This window comes from Bubalus kerabau, chromosome 2, assembly GCF_029407905.1.
Source record: "Bubalus kerabau isolate K-KA32 ecotype Philippines breed swamp buffalo chromosome 2, PCC_UOA_SB_1v2, whole genome shotgun sequence".
NCBI classification, from domain to species: Eukaryota; Metazoa; Chordata; class Mammalia; order Artiodactyla; family Bovidae; genus Bubalus; species Bubalus kerabau.
Window position 1 is genome coordinate 28,233,373 of NC_073625.1, and position 22,878 is coordinate 28,256,250.

Genomic DNA, 22,878 nt, shown 5'->3' on the forward strand with positions numbered 1-22,878 from the left:
GTTACCAAGTGCTTTGCATAGATTTTCTCATTTGTATTTTTACCACCAGTGGTATAGGAAGCACACAGTGTATTCTTGTTACAGATAAGCAAGAGGAGGCTCATTAGCAAAGCTGGTCATAATCAAGCTGCTGATGCAGGACTAAAGTTGGGTCATTAATACAGGTCTTCCAGTTCCAAGTTCTTGCAGTGAAATCATGTTGATTCTAGATAAGTACTGTCAAAAAGTATTTTTTCCTCCTAAACTGTATCTCTCATACTATAATGAAGATTCAGTTTTTCTTGATTTGTAAAAAAAATGAAGCTAGAGAGCATTACTGGCAGACATCTGAGACAGCTAGTTATTAAAATGATTAAAATTATCCAGTATAATTTTGTTAACCTTTCTACTTAGGCCATATTTTCTAAAACTCTTTAATCATCTTAGGTGGGTCTCATTTCAGTGTCTAATTATTAGAATTTGTGGTAAGCAGTGTGATAAAGTTACTTTACTGTTTCTTGAAAAACACAATCTGTCACAATAAGATAATTATGTGTAGAAAAATATGAACAGTTAAGAACATAACAGTACCTGTCTTCTACGAATGAATGAAGAAGGAACTGCTGACAGTTAAAAGATTACTAAAATAATTGTTTCACAATACAGTGGGGTGAATTAGAAGCTAGCAGTAAAAATGTGCTTAAAAATAAATTGGCACAAGCTGCCTTAAAGAAATGTTATTGTTCTTATAATGCTGTGGTTTTAAATTATAGTTCTTGTTTTCAAATGTTAAAATTAGAAACTTTATATCATGGGACCACAGCCTTAAACATCTTATAATATTGTGTGGTTATATGAAATTCTACTTATAAAAGCATTTTAGGTGTAACACTGTGGAAATGTGAGTTAAGGACAATAATTGTGGAGTAAATGCTTTATATTTTACAAATAAACCTTGCACATATATTGTTCACCCTATAAAGTATTATTATCTATATTTTAGCCAAGTAAACTGGAGTAAGGAGAAGCCAGAAATCCCCTCCAAATAGCACACAGCTCTTGGGCTGAACTCAGAGATCAGATTCAATCTTCTCATTTCAAATATGGGACTTATTCCATTTTTTCACTTTCCCATTCCAAATATTCCACATGAGTCATGGAGCAATTTTCTATTTAGCCATCCCGGGTAAAAATGTAGGTGATATTACATTTAAAAACTTTTAGTCCCTTTTGTCTCCTCTGTTTTAACAAAATGTATAGAATGTCCTTATAATTATAAGAACTCAGCTTTTTTTATACACTCAGGATATTGACACACAGGATCATTACTCTTCTCTATTTGTTAGCTATCATCATCTTTTAAGCGCTTGTGCTGGGCTTTATTCTTTTTAGAAAGAATGTATTTGGAAGTCTGTATTTACTGCTATAGCAACCTTTGCCCAAAACATTGAGTTATTTGACAAACATGGAGAAAAATAGCTTCCTCACCTATCTGAAACTCCGTGGGATTCACACATGCGATTACTGCTCTGGTTTGAAGGACTTCAAGAGATTGCAAGGACCACTGGTTGTGTCCACAAGGGCTTGTCAGTTTTTTAAACCCATGGCCACATAAGTTGTTTTAAGGTGTCTTAGTATAGCTGCTATAACAATCTAGTGTAGACTGGGAGGCTTATCAACAATAGAAACATATTTTTCATGGTCTGGAGGCTGAAAGTCCAAGATCAGGGTGCCAGCATGGTCTAGTTCTGATGAAAGCCCTCTTCTAGGACACACACTGCTGTTTTCTTGTTATATCCTCACACAGGCAAATAGAATGAGGAAGTAAGCTCTTTATGATTCTTAAAAGGACACTAATTCCATTCATAAGGATCCCATCCTCATGACCTCATCTTAATCCCAATTGTCTCCCCAAAGCCCCACTTCCTAATTCCATCACATTGATGGGTAGGGTTTCAACATATGCATTTGGGGGGTGGGGTGCAAACATTAAGTCTATAACAGAAGGAGAACTGAAAGTAAGTTGAATTTTGAGATTGGTCAGGCATGACTTTGAGTCCCAGCTCTATCCTTCCATTGAATTACCTTTGTGTTCATACTTGCCAGTCTCATTTTTAAGGAAATTTAATTTTAAAGGAAGATTTGAAAAGTTAAGATGTATATTGCTATTCATTTGTGAAAATTCAGAAAGTTGAAGAAAATAGAAATTGTGGTTACTCTGAAATAAACATTATTAAGATTTTGAAGAATATACTCTATTATTTATGTGTTTATGTGTATTTACTCAGTAGAATCATATTGTAAATAGATATTTTAAGTCTGCTTTTTGCAAATAATCCTACAGTATATCATTAGTTTTATACAGCATCATTTTGAACCAGCAGTTCCCCAACTTCCTGGCACCAGGGACTGGTTTCATGGAAGCCAGTTTTTCCACAGACTGGGGAGAGGGGAATGGTTTCTGGATGATTCAAATTCATTACATTTATTGTGTACTTTTTTTCTGTTATTATTATTGCATCAGCTCCACCTCAGAGCATCAGACATTAGATCCCGAAGGTTAAAGCCTCCTATTTTAAATGATTGGTTCATACTCCATTTTACATATTACCATAAATTTAACTAATTCTCTGTTGTTGAGCATGGAAATGGTTTCCAGTTTTTTGCTTTTATAAGCAACACTTGGTGACTATCCGTATAGCTGAATCTTTGCTTGCTTTCTTTATTGTCTTCCTTGGATTTGTTGAGTAACTTTACATTTATATTTGAAGGTTTTCAACACAGATTGCCCAATTGCACTCAAAAAATGCTTTACTAGTTGGTATTATTACCAACCATGCATGAGAATGTTGACTTCCTCTTTCCACCTCTCATTCTGTACATAGCGATTCTTGAGCGTAGTGAAAATCAGGACTTCTCTCCTAAAGATAACCCCAGGTCATATATAACCAAGTGTTATATACATATAAACCATGTGTCCATCAGATCCCTCATTTTCCCCCACAACGCTAGAGGCTTTTTCACTTAAAACTCTCAGTACTTTTTTTAAATATATTTTTTCATTTTCTTTCGTCTTTTGAATCTTAAGATCTTCTTGACGCAAGAACAGAGGGATGCATGGTCAAAGAAAGAAAACATTGTCAGCATTTGTTTTCTTTCCATTTGGGAATTAAAGGGAGATACATATAGAAATATGCCAAGCATGTAAGGAGCTTTAAGGAATTGAAAGTTACAAGGAAAAATGCAGTAACAAGCTGAGATACGTAAACAGAAACCATGGAGATGAAAGCATCCTGCAGAGAGGGTGGGCATAATACATACTGATTACAGCTTCTGACACGCACTTCAAGGGCCACTGAGAAAGAAAGTGGATTCGGAATGAATTTACAGCATTGATGACATAAACACACACACAAAGATAAGAGAGGAAGAGATCACTCATAAACACACACACAAAGATAAGAGAGGAAGAGATCACTCACGCGCTAGCCATCTTAGTGTGTGTGTTGGAGGGAGGGCATAATGGAAGAACATAAAACAAATTCAATGAGACATTTATTTTAAAAGTTCAGAATCCCTTTCTTTTTCTGAAAGGATCAGGTCATTGAAAATAAGTTCAAAATTAGAAGTATATCTGACAAATAGAGAATTGCTAGAACTTAGGTGAAGGATTCTGTTACAAACATAAATTTTACCTAATAGAAATAAAGGCAAATGGACAAGCATAGCACCATTAGTTAGCAGGAAGGGATTCCCTTGCAATCTTCTAACAGAACTGTCTGATACCTTCCGTATATGTTTCCACTTTTAAAATCAAAAATTTTTGCCCCAGAGTTCAATATTAGAGAAAATCTCCAAGGAATTTGTAACATTTTATGGATGAAGAAAAGATCTGGAAATTTAAGTCTGTAGTCCTTTTATAAGAATTTTGCACAGATACCCTTGAAGAATAATTCTAAGTTCTAGGCTTCTGCATCCTTAGAGAAAAGAATAGCATGTAATTTTAATTAGAAAACATGTGAGTTGTGAAAAATAGTCTTGTGCAGTATAACCAAATATGTGTAATAGTTTTAATCCTCACATATATGAATGCTTTGAAGGTAGGATTAATTCATAGAAAACACCAGTGGCATCAACCATTTCCTAAAGTGATCAAGATTGCCTGGAGAAATATCAGTAACCTCAGATATCCAGATGACACCACCCCTATCGCAGAAAGCAAACAACTAAAAAGCCTCTTGATGAAAGTGAAAGAGGAGAGTGAAAAAGTTGGCTTAAAGCTCAACATTCGGAAAACTACGATCATGGGATCCAGTCCCATCACTTCATGGCAAATAGATGGGGAAACAGTGACAGACTTTATTATTCTGGGCTCCAAAATCACTGCAGATGGTGACTGCAGCCATGAAATTAAGACTCTTGCTCCTTGGAAGAAAGGCTGTGACCAACCTAGACAGCATATTAAAAGGCAGAGACATTACTTTGCCAACAAAAGTCCATCTAGTCAAAGCTATGGTTTTTCCAGTAGTCACGTATGGATGTGAGAGGTGGACTATAAAGAAAGCTGAGGGCCAAAGAATTGATGCTTTTGAACTGTGGTGTTGGAGAAGACTCTTGAGAGTCCTTTGGACAGCAAGGAGATCCAGTCAGTTCATCCTAAAGGAAATCAGTCCTGAATATTCTTGGAAGGACTGATGCTGAAGCTGAAACTCCAATACTTTGGCCACCTGATGCAAAAAAACTGAGTGAATTTGAAAAGATCCCAATACTCGAAAAGATTGAAGGTGGGAAGAGAAGGGGCCAACAGAAGTTGAGATGATTGGATGGCATCACTGACTCATTGGACATGAGTTTGAGCAAGCTCTGGGAATTGGTGATAGACAGGGAGGCCTGGTGTACTGCAGTCCATGGGATCACAAAGAGTCGGACAGGACTGAGTGAATGAACTGAACTGAAAGGGATCATTTCAAAGAAGAAATCAAGCAAAAAATGGCCTATGCTTAAAATCTGTTATTTGAGTCTAACTCTGTGAAGAATGCGATTGTAGCAGCATCTTGATATCAAGCTGCTGGTGCATTCGCCTTCCCTCCCTTCCTCCTCTCTCTGTGTCATTCATGCTTGCTCAGTGACCATGTAGTCTTACATAGTCCTAAGTGGCCTTGGTCACCAGGTAAGGTGTGTATTATGGCAGATCAGAACTGCTTTTGAAGTAGATTTTGGCTTTTCCTTTCATAGGTGCTGAGTTCACCCTTCTGCATAGGGCACATTTATGGCCATGTCATTTGCAATGCCCACCTCCACAGGGCACCCGTCACAATGAGCTGTGAAACACGGCCCCCTGAGGTATCAGAGGCCATCCAAGTGGGCGTGGTTCTTGGTTAATCACCCTGATCTTCAGAAGAGAGCACTTGCCACATCTTTTACTTAGTTCATTTCCAAAGCTAACTGGCAGCATAGGTATGTACAAAGCAGATTTAAGACCAGGATTAAAAACTTTGAATGACTTGCTGTTTCTGTTGTCACGGAAGAGATAAGAGCTCCAAAGAGCTGACAGAAAGTCCTTGTCGCAAACATGAGAAGGAAAATCAGAACAAGTGGAATGTTCTAGATTGTAAAGAAGGTAACACTTCAGTGACCTTGAGAGCACGCCTTTTAGAGCATGGTGAGCAAGTTACCCTGATTGTAGGAAGTTGAGGATTGCATAGATGGAAGAAAATAGTTAATACTCTTAGGCTGCTGACTTAGATTTTAGCAGTAAGACAAGTGAAAAGGACTGAAAGATGGAGTAGGATCTTGGGGTGTTTTTTTGATGTGTGTGTGTGTGTGCAAATTTTAGAAGAAGTTTGGGTGTTATTGTACAGAAAGAAAGGAGAAAGAGAAACTGAAGCTGTGAAAAGGAGAGCACTAGGTGGGTGGAGTAGCAGGGCACCTCTGGCTTTGGGAGGGCACGTCACCCTGAGCCCAGGTAGCATGGTGAGCCCATGCAGAAGCACTGACACCTCTTCCTTGGAGGCCACCTTTTGGATGGCGTCCAGACGCCTCAGCTAGCCTTCTGTAGCTAAAAAGGCATGCTATTACTAATAGGCGGGGTCTTTACAAGGGTATTGAAATCAGGGCTGTTTATCCCAAGCCTTTGGTTTTAGGTTACCGCGCAGAGCTACAAACTGCGCAGTGCCTCGTGTCGGGAGGTTCATTATTTTGTACTACAACATAAAAGAGATGTCTGGGGCTCCCATGCACGCAGTTAGCTCATAACTCTGCCGTCCCTTTCTGCAGAACACCATGAGGACTATATCTTTCTACTTTTACATACATCTCAGATTCCTCTCTAGTAACTTTTCCCTGTTCCCAGGCGGCTGTTAATGCTCACAGTATCTCTCCTGGTTTTGCCTGTAGACAACATTCTCGGGAGAAGGCGGGAAACAGACATTGAGGTTTTCTTTAGGGCTGCTCCTGCCACGGCTGAGGTCAGAGTGCAAGGGACAGGAATGCTCATTCCCTAAGATAAAAGTGTCCTGTCTGAGTACATTTGATACAGTCTAATAGAAGCTAGCACATAGCCAGTTGTGTTTAGTCTTTTTCCCAGGGAAAATTTTCTACAGCATTTTGAATGTATGAATCTTATAAAGTGCCTTTCTTTTTCTGACATGAGGCAGATGAGTGGCAGTAAGGTGAATGGGCCACCTAGCTCAACCTTTGTAAAGTGAAAAAGCTTTTAAGCTGGTGGGGTGGTTGATTTTAATTGTATAGGAGGACTTCACTTTAAGAAGGATTCCTATTTATGTTTTATCTATGTTCATAAGCAAACATTTTACTATATATAAATTCAAAGAAACTTCTGTACTATCAATGTCAACTTGGCAGAAAGAAGTAGAGTTTTAAAAAAATAAAGTATGGTCACACAAAATGAAGCCTTTTGACGTTTCAGCACTGTATCGGTATGAGAAAAGTCCACTGCCTCCTGAACTGTTACTCTTAAGTTTTGCTGTTGTTCAGTTGCTCGATTGTGTCCGACTCTTTGCAGCCCCATGGACTGCAGCACACCAGGCTTCCTGTCCTCTACTGTCTCCCAGAGTATGCTCAAACTCATGTCCCTTGAGTTGATGATGCCATCTAATCGTCTCATCCTCTGTCACCTCCTTCTCCTTTTGCCCTCAATCTTTTGCAGCATCAGGGTCTTTTCCAGTGAGTTGGCTCTTCGCATCAGGTGGCCAAAGTATTGGAACTTCAGCTTTAGCATCAGCTAGTTTATTAAGTATAACAAGTCAAAAGAGAGAAGTGTGAGGTTAAAGAGAAATATGAGTCATGGACAGTGACTTCCATGTGAAAGATTCCAATCTTCCATCTGAAAGATTCATAATTTCAATTATTTTAGAGTTGTATTACTTCAGAGAAAAAGGAGACTACGTATATAAGTTGTCATGATATTCAACTGCCTTCCAAAGTGATGGAAATAAACCTGATGTGGATTTGAAAGTAGCACCTTGCTGCTCCACAGTAACAGGACTTCCCTGGTGGTACAGTGGGTAAGAGTTTGCCTGCCAATGAAAGGGACATGAATTTGATTCCCGGTTCTAGAAGATTCCACATGCCGTGGAACAACCCTACTCCACGCACCACAGCTACTGAGCTCTCATGCCTAGAGCCTATGTTCTGCAACAAGAGAAGCCACCACGATGAGAAGCCTGTGCACAACAAGGAAGAAGAGCCCATAGGAGAAGACAGTGGCACCCCACTCCAGTACTCTTGCCTGGAAGATCCCATAGGTGGAGGAGCCTGGTGGGCTGCAGTCCATGGGGTCACTAAGAGTCAGACACGACTGAGCGACTTCACTTTCACTTTTCCCTTTCATGCATTGGAGAAGGAAATGGCAGCCCACTCCAGTGTTCTTGCCTGGAGAATCCCAGGGACGGGGGAGCCTGGTGGGCTGCTGTCTATGGGGTCGAACAGAGTCAGACAAGACTGAAGTGACTTAGCAGCAGCAGCAGCTCTTTGTAACTAGAGAAAGCCTGCACGCAGCAATGAAGACCTAGTGCAGCCAAAATTTAAAAAAAAAAAAAAAAAATAGTAGTAACAGCTACTGCTGAGCGTCCATGATGAGCTAGGCCTTATGCCAAGCACTGACTTCTGTTAGTTTGAATTTCCATAGTAACTTTAGAGGTTAGAAAATGCCAACCCATTTCATCCTTGAGGCAACTGGGGTTCAGAGAGGAATGATGGTCAGACACTTTGCATGTGGAAGTGCTGGGCCCTGAAGGCCACCATCTTTCGTCTGTCTCTTGATGCTCATTCTGTTGTAGGTTTTGCTGTCTGATGCACTGAAAGATGCATTTTGAGATGAAGTCAAATGTTGGAAGAGGCGCCAGTGTCTTCAAAAAAGCACTGCATTGAGATGTAGCTGGGGCACCTTGAACAGACCAAGTTTACCTGAGTAGAATGTCCCTGAACCCTTTCCACCCTTGAAGTTTCTGGCAAATCACCTGTGTTACATATAAGACTTTTAGGCTTATTAAATATCTATTCCAAGAAGAGAGCATAGAAGAAATATCCTCTCCTCCCCCAACAAGGAGACAACAGTTGCTGCTGCTGCTGAGTCGCTTCAGTTGTGTCCGACTCTGTGCGACCCCAGAGACGGCAGCCCAGCAGGCTTCCCTGTCCCTGGGATTCTCCGGGCAAGAACACTGGAGTGGGTTGCCATTTCCTTCTCCTATGCGTGAAAGTGAAAAGTGAAGTGAAGTCGCTAAGTCGTGTCCGACCCTCAGCGACCCCATGGACTGCAGCCTTCCAGGCTCCTCCATCCATGGGATTTTCCAGGCAAGAGTACTGGAGTGGGGTGCCATTGCCTTCTCCAGAGACAACAGTACTGGAACATTGTACCGCCACATCCACAGTCCTGCCCAGGCAAAGGATCCCCCCCCCAAAACCCTTTCTACTTTGCCCTTAAATATAAATAAGACTCTGTCATATCTGCAATTTTGCTGCCAATAACTATGAAAAAATAGACACAGATTTATTAAACTTGGCCTGAAATTTTATCTGGATCTTTACAGAAAAAGTTTGCCAAACCTGTGTTCTAGAGGGATTAAGTGATTTTAGATTGGATCATTCTTTTTATGTTTCATAATCTTAACATGAATACAGCTAATTTGGAAAGATGATTTTTCCAGTATCCGCATGTGTGGGACAAAGACAATGGCAGAGCTTATGTCTGGAACCTGTGTTCTTTGGTGGAATCCCACTCAGTGCCTCGACTGGCCTTTCGGAGGACACCTATAGATGTTTGCTGGTAGGAAAGTAATGCTGACCAAGTTTCAGAGTTCTTAACTCTTATCTTTGTGCTCCAACCGTGAGATCACCTGATAAATTATTCTTTCCAAAAGCAGACAGGCTGGTCTGTTTATTTTCTTCCTCAGAAAAACAACGCCAAAGATCTACGTGTTTCTTTCATTATTCACAAGTGAAACCTCATCAGCTGCTTTAGCAGACTCCTCTGCTGAGAGTTCTAACAGGCTCTAAACTTCAGTTCAGCATCAGGCATGTGTGAACAGGCTTCAAAGGCAGCTTCCATCTTTCCTGTCCTTGTAGGATTATAGCCTTGAAATCCTTGAGGGACATGATGGCTTCTCTTGAGAAAAATCGGGCTACCGTCTAAGTGTGAGTGATGTTCAGAGAGACACTAAAGAAGCCTGACGTTTGAAGTTGTGACTGAGTCTGCTCTGCACTCTTCAGACAGCCTGCAGTACTTTCTGTCTTGTTTACTGCTGCCAACGGGTCATTTCATGAAAAGTCACGAGTTGGAGTCACAGTGCTGATATTTCCAACCACTCGTTTACTTGCAAAAACACAAGCAGGAACTTCACAAATAGAATTTTCCACGGCCAAGCTAATGGGGTAAGAAAGACTGCACGTAGGTTCCCAATGACCCAGGTTTAAACTCAGATTCTGCTGTTTCCTCTTCAGTGTGGTGACAGGTACCTAAGTCCTCTGAGTTTTGGTGCCTCGGCTGGAAAATGGGATGTTTCCCCTGGGTTATTTTGACGATAAAATGCGGTAAGTCACAGACCTAGTTTTCAACATAGCAGCTGTGCAATAAACATTATTCTATTATTTCCATTCACTAGAATTCTGAACATTTTCATGTTTGAGGACATATGATGCTTAAACCTGGACCACTGAAGCACTGTTCTTAAAAAAGTTTAAACCAACAGACATGTATACACGAGCACGTGCTGCTGACTTGCATGTAGTGTGAACATGACCGCGACACAACCTTACGAGGAGGAAGCTCCAGGCTGGCTCTGACAATGTGAGAGGCACTTCTCTGGCTCAGAGTCTTTACCAGCAAAGGGAGAGGATGGAAGCAAATGCTCTTGTCGGGCGGCATAAAATGCTCATTTCTGTGATGTATTCAGATCCTGATTCCTTTAGGGGAATGCTGGTATATTGTTCACAGGTCTCAGAATCCACTCTCCTTGTGTTTTCATTTGAGGTTGTACACGGTATGCAATGCATTTATGTTTGGCTTGGGGATGTCATTTTGTACTTTAACATATGTACGGATATGAGTGTTTGGAAATGTGCTTTAATCAAAGTGCTGACGTGCCACTCTCAGCTTTTCCTCCTGCCTTCTGCTCAGAGCTGTCCCTGGCTCCCTATCCCCTGCTGAATGCCTAAATCACAATCTCCTCTCTCTCTGATGACAGTTATTGGGTTAAGCTGGCCTTTTCTGTACCCTATTTCTCTTTCTTGCTTTCCCTTCCTCAGTGGATTTTCTCATCACTACTCTTCTCATTTGGGGGGAGATAATGAAGTACTTTGGTTGCTGATGAGTAGATGGCATGTAGAATGAAAACCAGAGATACTATAAACCATATTAACTGTGAGCTACTCTTGTTTAATTATATCTGTATGAACCATGAAAGATAACTGAAAGTTGACCAAGTTATCTTCCAGAGAACAATGGTTGTTTACACTTAGTTTTTGTCTTCTTGTGGCTGATTTCCTTCACTGAACTGAAGTGAGATCTCTGTTCTCCTGAGACTCATGCTTTGCCCTCTCGTTTTTTGGTATCATGCTGCAAGCTATTATTATGAGTACAGTAATGAACAAAATAAATCCTCTTACTGTAGGCAGATAATCTCTACTCTACGAGATAATTATCAGATCTCATGAGAATTTGTTTTTAAATTCACTTGATAATGATGGCTCTTTTCTCTGAAGATGCTTCATCACCTCTAATAGAATGTAATCACAAACCAGGGTGGGATGCGTAGTGGTTGTTTAAAATCCATCTCTTAAGAGGAAAGGAATGGAGTCAGTTAATTATATCTAATGGCCCTTGATCTCCCACGAGGATAGTCCTTCCCACCTGACAGCAAACAGTGGTTTGAGAAGCCAGGAAATCTGATAAGTAGCTTTTGTTTTGTAAAAGGTGAGAGGTCTGCTTGTGTTATACGTCAAGGCTACTGTCTAAAGGAGAAGCACTTAGAACTGCATATTCCTTAAAGAAAAACTGACAAGCAGAATGAGTGTCAAAGCTAATACTCTAAAAAATAAAAATAGTAGGAAGACCTTTTGAATTTTAAATCATCTCACAGTCTGTAAATATAGGTTTTTCATTTAATTGTAGAAACTCGTGAACGTTTTACATATCGGCAAATATAGCAGGTAATGAACTATTGATCTGAAAGAAGTTCAGGAAATGCAGAGCTTAACTGAATTGTCTATTTTCCATTGGAGGATAAATTGATGTAGTAGGAGAAGGGGGGCAGTCTATTGATTCACTCCCCAAATCCCTCTGATCCCTACTGATAAAAGGAATCTAAGCCTGGTTTTCATCCAAGGAATAATCCTGTGTAGAGAGAAGTACCTGGGTCTCCTCAAATCTGATATCATCATCACGATAGTTGGCCTCGTGACCCTTTTGAGTTTTATCAGCACCGCATGTATAAAATAGCAGTTGAATCTTTCACATAGAAGCAGATTCCTGCCATGTGCTAAATGAAGTGCTGTGGATTATATCTTGCTGGTAAGAGACAGGAATATAGATAGTCTTTCCTAGGATTTTTCCTTTTCACTCATTTCTGAAATTAAGTTGAGGCTAGGCTGTGGTAGAGATTCTTGGTTCCAAAGAGAGGTGGGCCACTTTCCTAACACCTCAGCCAGTCTTAAAATGCTAAGTTGGATCCTAGCTGAGTCAGCATAGTAAGCAAGGAGAGAAGGATCACAGTGAACTGGGAAAGAGAAGAGATTTCATTTTAATATGTTACCAGCATACCTAACACCTATCCATTGTGCACCTATTATGCGCCAGGCACAGTGTCTGGTGTTGTCGGATCAAAAGGTGAATTGGACACAGTTTAATTACTTGGAGAAGTAAACAAGCAAATCAGATCCACACCAAAATGCAATCAGCTCTATGACCAACATGCAGCCACAGTGCTAAGAGATAACACAGGAGAATCTAAGTGATAAAGAAAGGAAGTTTCCCCAAGATCTGAGTGATGAGATTAATACATCATGCCTTTTACATCCAGGAGGAATATATGGATGCTTGATCTGCATGACTCATTGGACAGACACAAAGCAGGATCTAAAGCAAAAATTGCAAATGTTGAGGGTAACAAAGAGGTGGTTAGAGGAACAGAGGGTACCCAGTCAGTGAGAGGACCTGTGTGCTGATCAAGGAGTCAACAATTTATCAGGAAGGCCCTGCAGACTCATTGAAGGATGTTAAGCAGAAGATTGACGTGTCTATATATGTGATTTAAATATAGCCTCTGGTGGCTGTGGGGAAGGCACATGTGGGGAACCAAGACCACAGCAGGAAGAATATTTTTATATATTATTTTTTTTTAATTTTATTTTATTTTTAAACTTTACATAATTGTATTAGTTTTGCCAAATATCAAAATGAATCCGCCACAGGTATTGGAGTATAGCTGCTTTACAATGTTGTGTTAGTTTCTGCTGTACAGCAAAGGGAATCAGCCACATATATACCTATATCCTCTCTTCCTTAGATTTCCTTCCCATTTAGGTTACCACAGACCATTGCATAGAGCTCCCTGTCCTATGCAGTTGGTCTTAATTAGTCACCTATTTTATACATAGTAGTGTATGTATGTCAGTTCTAATCTCCCAATCCATCCCACTCCCCTTTCCCCCCTTAGTATCCATACATTTGTTCTCTCCATCTGAGTATCTGTTTCTGCTTTGCAAATAAGTTCATCTATGCCATTTTTATAGTTTCCACATATATGTGTTAATATATATTTGTTTTTCTCTGGCTGAGTAATATTCCGTTGTGTATGTGTATGTGTGTGTGTGTGCGCACACCACATCTTCTTTATCCATTCCTCTGCTGATGGACATGTAGGTTGTTTCCGTGTCCTGGCTGTTGTGAATAGTGCTACGAGGAGCATTGGGGTGCACGTGTCTTTTGAAATTATGGTTTCCTCTTGGTATGTGCCCAGTAGTGGGATTTCTGGGTCTTATGGTGGGTCTCTTTTTATTTTTTTAAAAGGATCCTCTATATACTGTTGTCCACAGTGAGTGTACTGATTTACATTCCTATAACAGTATAAGAAGACTTTAGAAAACATGGAATCAGTGCAAGAAGTAATCACAGCCTGAATAGTTATCATTAACTTTAAATATGTCATAAACCAGTAGGATGCTAAGTATTTTGTAAACGCATCTCATTTAATCCTTATAACACACCTACAGAATAAGTACCAGATACCTGTTTTAAAGATAAAGGAACTGAGATTCAAAGGATTTGGAAACCTTGGTTGAGATTGCACAGATATTGGTAAACCAGAATTTGGACAAACAGAATCAGATTTATCTGACTTTAGAATATATGTACCCAGAGGCATCGGATAACACTCTTCCTGGGCAATGACGAAAGGATCTTAAGGGCCAGTTCAGGTGTAGACACAGAGTTTGGGAGAAAAAACAATGAGGTATATGTGGACAATGTTAAATGTGAGGTGCCTGTTAGACATCTAAAGAGAGATGTCCCTTGAGCAGGTATATACTTACCTGGAGTTTGAGAGGGTCTGGGCAGGCTAACCATCTACAGGCCAATTGCAGAAAATCACATAAATGGTTACTCACTCACAAAGAAATACAAAGTGAAAAAACTGACAAGACAAAACACTGGGAAGTAGAACTAAGCAAAAAAGAAGCCCATGAATGAAATCAGAATGGTATCCAAGATGAGTCTGGTGTAAAGTCAGCCTATCAATGTTAATTATGCTTTTTATGTACACAAGGTACTGCCTTGGGCCCTGTAGTCGATGCAAGAAACTAGTGTGACATCAGGATTTCCCCCCAAAATTACAGAAGTGATGTTGGGAAGAAAGTCACATACACACAGTTAAAATTATTATAAAAATTCACAAAACCACTAAGCAAAGTAAGAAATATCACCAGGCAGGATGCCATACATTTCCCCTGTAAGTGGTTTAGGAAATGAGGGTTCTAAGCTAGGGGTATTAGTGAATCACTGGGGAACTGAGTGAACAAGAAGGGATTTACAGAAATTATAGAACAACTGATCTCAAATTTAGCTGTGCATCAGACTCAGCAAGGCATCTTGTTTAAAATGCAGATTTCTGGGCCCTTCCCTCAGTTGATCTGATTCAGGAGCTTGGCATTAGGCTCAAACGTCTGAATTGTTAACAAGGACTCCAGGTGATTCAGAAGCAGATGATCCATCAACCCCAATTTGAACAGCAATATCTTAGAAAATGTTAAAATGAGGACAGATGTTGAGCGGTGCCTAGTATGTGTGCTAGGGGAAGGGCTGGTGAAGGAAGGTGAAGAAAAAGCAAGAATGAAATCAAGACAACATAAGAAATGAAAGACTATTTTCACAGATGGCCAAGAGAGTCCAGGAAGGGAAACACAGAGGCCTCCCTCACTGAGAACCTTGATTGTCATTGGAGGATTTGTTCTCAACCCAAGAGATCTCGTTGGTACTGAATGTTGTATCTCACTCAGTAAAGTGTTGCTTTTTGGAGTAGATAATATATGTCACATTGCCCTTGCTGTTGGAGAGTCGGCAAGTTCTTCTTGAGAAACACTGAGTTTGAGATCCCTAGAAAAAAAAGCCAAGACATAAGAAAGAAATGAGGTTGAAGTGATTTGAGCAAAATCAATAAAATGCTCCATAGCAAGTAAAATGCATAGGTTTCATCAAGTTATTTTAGTTGCCCCGTAACCGTTTGTCAGTCTTCCCAGGTGGCCCTGGTGGATGTGCAGGAGGTGTGAGAGAGGTGGGCTCAGTTCCTGAGTTGAGAAGTTCTCCTGGAGAAGGTGGTAAGGAGTTGGACATAGCTGAGCGCATGCGTGTGCATACACACACACACACACACACACACACACACACACACACACAGCCATTTGTCAGCTAGCCCCTCATAGCATTGTTTCATTTAGGCCCTTACTCTTCTGAGAATTATGAGTTTCAGAAGCTCTTTTGGCTTCCTACAAAGTGATATTTAAAAACTCATACTTAAAATACACTACCAGACATTAATTACTGTTAGTAACAACTCATGAAATTACTTCTCCAAACCATAGATGTGAAAATTCAGGAAAAGAAATGGGAATTTAATCCAAGACTCCGATAGTAAATTGACATGCCTTTGCTTGATCTTATTCTGACATTTATTTTATAAGATTTTGTCAGTAGCCCATAGACTTATTTGTTTCAGAAAAGAACTGTATTTTGAGGTCAAAGAGGAAAAAAAGGAAAGTAGCAAAGTGCAATGTTCATTTTCCCGACTTTTTCTAAGCGTCTTAAATCCATCCTGATTCAAATACTGTTTCGAATATGCAATCTCTGATTGCTGGGATGCTTGTCTTTGGTCTCTTTTGCATGGAGGTGAGCTTCTCAAGAAAATTCTCTGTCTCATATGACAGAACTCTCTTTGGATGTGCATCTTGTAAAACAAAAGGTTTCACTTTTTATCTTTTACCTCCTACTCGATGTCAAGCTTCCTCTCAAACTCTCCAATACTTCTTAGCTTATATTCTGTGAAGTTGGAAAATGATTATCATCTCATAAAATGTTATGCATCCGGCAGAGATAGGGAATGTAGGCAGTTAACAAAGAAGCTATCTTTTTAAAACTTTTTATTTTATATTGAAGTATACCCGGTTAACAGTGTTGTGATAGTTTCAGGTACACAGCAAAGGCACTCAGCCATAAATATCCATGTATCCATTCTCCCCCGAACTCCCCTCCCATCCAGGCTGCCACGTAACGTTGAGCAGAGTTCCCTGTGCTCTACAGGAGGTCCTTGTTGGTTGTCCATTTTAAATATAGCAGTGTTGTATGTATTGATCTGATCTCAAACTCCCTAACATTCCCTTCCTCAACTCTTTCCCACCTCCTCTCTTTGCCCCCACAACCAACAAAGAAGCTATCTTTTTGTAAACTCAGTGCTAAGATCGTTTCTAGTTCTGATAATCATGTATACATGGGCATGTTAATATTTCTATTTTAAACATCTTATTAGCAAACAAGACAGATATGCATCAGATGATTCAGTCCTTTAAAGGCCAAGCAGGGAAATCATTGTAATTCCAGGACAGTAGCAGTAAATACTTCCTTGTGGCCTTATTCCAGTGTCAGCACTTCATTTTAATGATAACTCGATCTCTGCTGTTCATTGTGAAATCCTTGGATGTATTTAACAGCCTGCTTAGAGTGTATTGGATTGATGGGGATGACCAAATGAAGCCAGCAAATTTAGTGTGAGGAAATTGTGCAGATTGTATGAGAGAGAGAGTCCTTTTGATGGAAGGTTGAACCGTAGCACAAAAATGTAAAAGTTTGAGTAGAAGAGTGTTTCAGCAGGTACAGTCATGCCTGTTGTCAACCTTCATCATTGTCAGGTCTCGCCTATTGAGTCTGCTTCTCTTAATTCCTGATTAGCAGCTGTCAGAGCTCTCTTTAGAATGTGATAACACTACTGTGATCGTTCCGATAGCAGTCTGTAGTTTGCAGAGCATTTTTATTTTCTTAAAATTTTTAAAAATTTATTTGGATGAACCAGGTCTTCATTGGGGCTCTCAGGATATTTGATATGTGTTGCAGCATGTGGGATCTAGTTCCCTGACCAGGGATTGAACCCTAGCCCTCTGCATTGGGGGCTTGAAGTCTTAGCCCCTGGATGACCAGGGAAGTCCTAGAGCATTTTTCAAAGAATCATCTTCTTAATGTTCTCAGCAATCCCAAGACACAAGAATTATTATGGTAATTTTATATATGAAGGAAAGGAGGATTAGTTAAATTGACCCGGGGTTGTTAGCTGAGTAAGGATGGTCCTCTTCCTCCTGAAAGAATGTGCGTCTGTGTTTGGTTCCTTTGGCTGCCTCGCGTGAACCTCATGGCTGTCACTGTCATTTGTGGTCCTGGGGGTCACAGGGCCTCACCCCCCACCATGGAAACCATAAAGGGCCTGGTCCCCTTCTTCCTAGTGCCTGGCAGCAAGGGTGTAGCTCATTACCTGGGCTCAGTCAATTTAACTGAATCTGAGGAAAAATGAATCTTGAGAAAAAAGAAAAAGGAATGATGAGAATATACTTCTGTGCGCTGCCAGCAGCATTTGCTAGGCCCAGCGGTACACAGAGGCCCACATCCTGTACAACTAAATATTTAAACATTGTAAATCCATCTAAGGAAACTGCTTAATAATGTATTTCTATTCTTACACCTTGACAAATGTAATTTTCATTAAAACCGAGCTGGCCAGGATTGAATTAGAATTCTGAGAGCCCTCGGAGCTGCAGGCTGGATTTTGAAAGCTTGGGGAGAGTGGATCCTGGTGCTTGGCCCTGGTCTGCTGACCCCCTCTTTCTCTTCCTGCTCCAAGCTCTGTCCTGCTTTGTTAGGAGCTTCGTGCCCATGCACGTGGACACCCTGGCCTGCAGATGCAAATACGCATTCTATCAGGAGGAAGAGGACCATCCTTACTCAGCTAATAACCCTGGGGTCAATTTAATTAATCCTCCTTGGGAAATTCGTATTTCCCAACATAAAGCTGTATGTTGGCCACTCCCGTGTGTGGTCCACTCTTGAGTGTGTCAAGGCTGTGAAGAGATCTGCACAGGCTCAGGGTATTTGTGAAGGGAATTCTGGGGTCCTGTATATCCAGCCAGAGCTTGCTCAAGAAGGCAGGGATGGATTCTGGGCAGGCATGTTTCCTGAACTTCACAGACTTTTGCTTCAGGAAGGTCATATTCAGAAAAGGACCAAGATAGGCCTTCTAACCTTCCCACCTGGACATGAAGGCAGTAGTGGATGGTTGTATCCCATCCTGGGGTTTGTTGTGTCTTGGCTTCTAGAAGCTCTTTGGTTCTTGCTGGTTTTCTAAGCAGGTCTTCTTACCTCTGTGAGTCCCCTGTGTACTTCCAGAATCTTTCATGGGCTTAGAAGAGCCAAACTCATTTTCTGTTGCTTACAACTGGAAATTTTGTTTGATATACACAGTCTGTCACTTTTCCCCCACAGGATCAGGATGGTATGAGGCTGGGATTGACTGGACAAAGATGGATGAGCAATGGTAAGTACCATTCATCAGTTCATGATGAATATTCGTCTCTCATGGAAAGACAGGTAGGTAAGAATGTCGCTCTGACTTTGTATTTATTCCACCAGGCTCACCATTTCTTATCATCTTCCAACAGAGTAACCTGAGTTAACCTCTTGGCTGAAATATTGTGAAGGGACACAATGCCTTGGGCTCGTTGCTGTAAAAACTAATATGCTATTTAGTTATTTAAAAGGCAATGAAAAATATCTTGTGGATTAACAAATCAACAGACAGTCATTATAGGAAAGTATAGAGAAGCAAAAGAAAAGATATATATCCATAGTCACATGATTATGCCACCCCAATAATATCAGATAATTTTCTGTGCATATCTTTATAAAAAAGGTTCATACTGTATCATTTCAGTTCAGTTCAGTTGCTCAGTTGTGTCCGACTCTTTGCGACCCCATGAATCGCAGCACTCCAGGCCTCCCTGTCCATCACCAACTCCCGGAGTTCTCACATCCATTGAGTCAGTGATGCCATCCAGCCATCTCATCCTCTGTCGTCCCCTTCTCCTCCCGCCCCCAATCCCTCCCAGCATCAGAGTCTTTTTCCAGTGAGTCAACTCTTCGCATGAGGTGGCCAAAGTACTGGAGTTTCAGCTTTAGCATCATTCCTTCCAAAGAAATCCCAGGGCTGATCTCCTTCAGAATGGACTGGCTGGATCTCCTTGCAGTCCAAGGGACTCTCAAGAGTCTTCTCCAACACCATGGTTCAAAAGCATCAATTCTTTGGTGCTCAGCTTTCTTCACAGTCCAACTCTCACATCCATACATGACCACAGGAAAAACCATAGCCTTGACTAGACAGACCTTTGTTGGCAAGGTAATGTCTCTGCTTTTGAATATGCTATACTGTATACACTCACTTAAAACCTATTTTTATCCCCAATTCTGTATTATATGCATTTTTATTTCAAGTTATTCCCATAATATTTTTTAAATGAGTACATATTATATCAATGAATGATGTGAGATTATCTAACCTAATGCTTATTGCTGGACATTTTGGTAGTCTTAGATTTTACTATTGTAGAGAATATTAACAAACATTTTGAAATGAAATAATTATACATATGCTTAACTATTTCCAAAGGATGTATTTCTGTAAGGGGAATATTCATTTCAAAGACTTCTCATAACTACAGTGTTCGAATGTTATTTAAAAACATTGTAACCCATGCAAAGAGTGATTATATATTGAACCGCGTTCCTCTAGCATATATTTTTTATTAAGAATTATTAAAGTATGGTTAAGAACTGGTATTATTCAAATCCTTTATATATATTCAGTGTGTTACATACAATACACTTTGGCAAGATCTTTAAACAAATCTGGAGGGAAATGAAAGTTTCTCTTATCTAAGAGTGACCCGCTTTTCTATTTCTCTTCTTTCTTAAAAAATAGCTTTGTTGTAATATAATTCATATACCACACAGTTCACCCACTTAAAGCGTGTAAGTCAGTTGTTCGTATGGTCATAGTTGTGCAACTCTCACCACCATTTTAGAAAAACTCCTGTCCATCACCAACTCCCGGAATTTACTCAAACTCATGTCCATTGAGTTGGTGATGTCATCCAACCGTGTCATCCTCTGTCGTCCCCTTCTCCTCCCACCCTCAGTCTTTCCCAGCATCAGGGTCTCTTCCAATGGATTGCGCTATTTCACAGTGAATATGTTACAGTCATTCTAGTTGCAGTTTTTAGTATCACATTATGCCCATCATCACCTGGACCATTTTGGGTTTTCATTGAAGGGCAGTTTAGGGTTTTTATGCTGGGGTTTCACACACATGCACTCAAGACAATAAGCAGGATATAGGCCAGGAAGACATTTCTGGTTTTGCTTGGCCAGGTGACCAGTATCCAGCAAAACTCCTGATATTTAGTTAGGTCTCAATAAGCACTTGATGAATAGTAAATCTACTTGTATACATTAGAAATAAAAATAAAAATCAACCTTATTGTCTTAGTCTTCTCTCTTTACATGTGGAAACTTCTCTTGGGGGAAAAATAAGATCAGTAATTTTTAAATGTTTTCTGGTTTTGCTTTATGTTTAGTAAGTGAATTTTGGGGGGGGGGCAAACATTTAAGTCATTCATTCATTCATGAAACACTATTGAGTGTGTACTAATGGTCAGCCTCTTAGGTAGTTGGGGTTCAAAGACACTATGATGTGATATGGTCATCTCCCTCAAGTAGCTGTAAGTCCTTCCTGAACCATGATATTGTCATCTCAGGGGTCATCTGGCTGCATTAATTTTACTGCAGAGATTTTACTGTTAATATCTGACTCAGCTCAGAGCAGGACGTCTGATAGGAAGCAATGGTAATATGGTGTGAAATAAATACAACACAACTAACCATCTAATTGAATATTGAAAGTTAAGTCTTGCTGCAGAGAAAATACTTCTGTGAAATACTTTGAAAAGTATGTGGATAAATATTTGATGATATAAAAGTGGCATTCAACCCCTGAGGTAACAAACTTTGATACACTTGAGACTTTGTGGAAAAGCTGAAGGGCAGAGTGGTGCATTTACTTTCAGAACAAAATCCACATGCATATATTGTAGGTCTCAGATGGATTTGCAGAAAATCTTGTTCTCAAAAGGATAAAAGTGTGCAAACTCTTTTGAATAAAACAGGAAAAAAATTCAGGGGAGTAGTATCTGCAGTGTAAGCTGGAACAGGTATTCATCGGCGACATTGAGATGGCTCACAGAGCTCTGGAAGAATCAAGCTTTATACTGGTATATATTCTGTGAAAGGATTTCAGTTCCCAGTGGCATCAAGGACAAGACTGAGATTCAGATCTGATCTCATGATTTCTGGAGAGTGGACTAAGTGGATGACATGAACCGACTAAAAGATTCTGAGAAATCTCAGAAAAAAAAGGCTATGAAGAAATGTTAAGATCACTGAAGATTTGTCTTCACTGGCTTTGACCTTCGATGTGTTAACTTGACCACTGTCTGATGGCGTGACCTTGAGCAAATTTCTCCAAGCAAGATGGAGGCAGCTATATCCCAGAGTTATTATGTGGATTAAATGGGATAATGTGTGTACAAGCATTATCCTATTTAATTACTCAAGTGCAGCATTCTCCTTGTCTCTAGCATATAGTAAGCATTCAAAAATGATAATAAATTGAGCATTTACTCTGTAGCAAGGACTTTTGCAGTACTTTATACCTATTGACTCATAAAATCTTCACATCAACCCTAAGAAGAAGGTATAGAATTGTTTTGTTTTGCAAACAAGTCACCAAAAGTCAAAATGGTTCAATGACTTGCTTAAGGTCACACAGCTACTAAGTAGTGAGCCTAGGATATAAACCCAGGCAGTTATTTTAAGCTTAATACTGTTACTACATTAGATATAAGCTTAGAGTTATAATACAAAAGCTAGTATATTTTAATGTAGAATTATTACTTTCATACCAAAAATTAAATTACCTTTTTAAACATTAGTTTGTGAATAAAAATAAATCTAGAAAACAAGAATATAGAGAACAGGGTGATTTCATGGCTTTTGTAGTCACTCTTAAATGGATAACTTCATAAAATGATGTAATTTGTTTTCCAGCAGAGTATTTGATATCTATTCCCATAGGTCGCATATCATAATTACTGTAGTGTTGGAGTCAATTAAATTATCTTAGAACTGGCTCTCGGTGATTCTAAAGACAGGTAACTTCATGACTCTCACAGATACATTATCTAAAAGCCAAGTGGTGTCAACGCTCCACTGTGTTATAATTCAGAGTGTCTGTCATGACTCAGTTGCAAGATCTTTCAACCTCTCCTTTAGTGTATTAATTACTGTAGGTCAAGCCTACACCCTAAACTTTAGGCCCTTGAAGTGTACTCTGAATCAAGTTCTAGACTCATATCTAGAGTTAGTTCCCTGGTAAAAGAAAAGATTACCTCTTTAAAGCAAGCTTTGACACTCTGAATCTGACTTGGGGCTTTGACTCTGTAATTCTTGGTATGTGAATAGTGAGTCTTTTCTTTTTCAGGAATAGATGATTGATTCTGCTAAGACCCTAAAAAAAGAACTGTCTAGTGTGGCAGCCACAAGCCTATTGACACTTACAAATGGCTACCCAGAATGCAGATGCACTCTGAGAGTGAAAACACATCAGAACAGAAAACTTAAGTACCAAAAAGAGAATGTAAGATAGATTATTATTTTTTAAAAAATAATGAGTACATGTTAAAATATATTTGGTTAAATAAAATATTATTAAAATGTCACGTTTCTTTAAACTTTATTAATGT

The 22,878-nt window shown here is 39.7% G+C and overlaps 1 long non-coding RNA gene across 1 annotated transcript in view; it reads left to right on the forward strand.

The window, feature by feature from the left end:
• The window catches only part of LOC129643146 (uncharacterized), a 560,931-nt gene that overhangs the window by 171,322 nt on the left and 366,731 nt on the right, over positions 1 to 22,878 (forward strand). Inside the window, exon 4 of the long non-coding RNA XR_008710107.1 lies at positions 18,509 to 18,560. This is a non-coding gene — a long non-coding RNA (uncharacterized LOC129643146). The remainder of the gene's footprint in view (positions 1 to 18,508; positions 18,561 to 22,878) is intronic.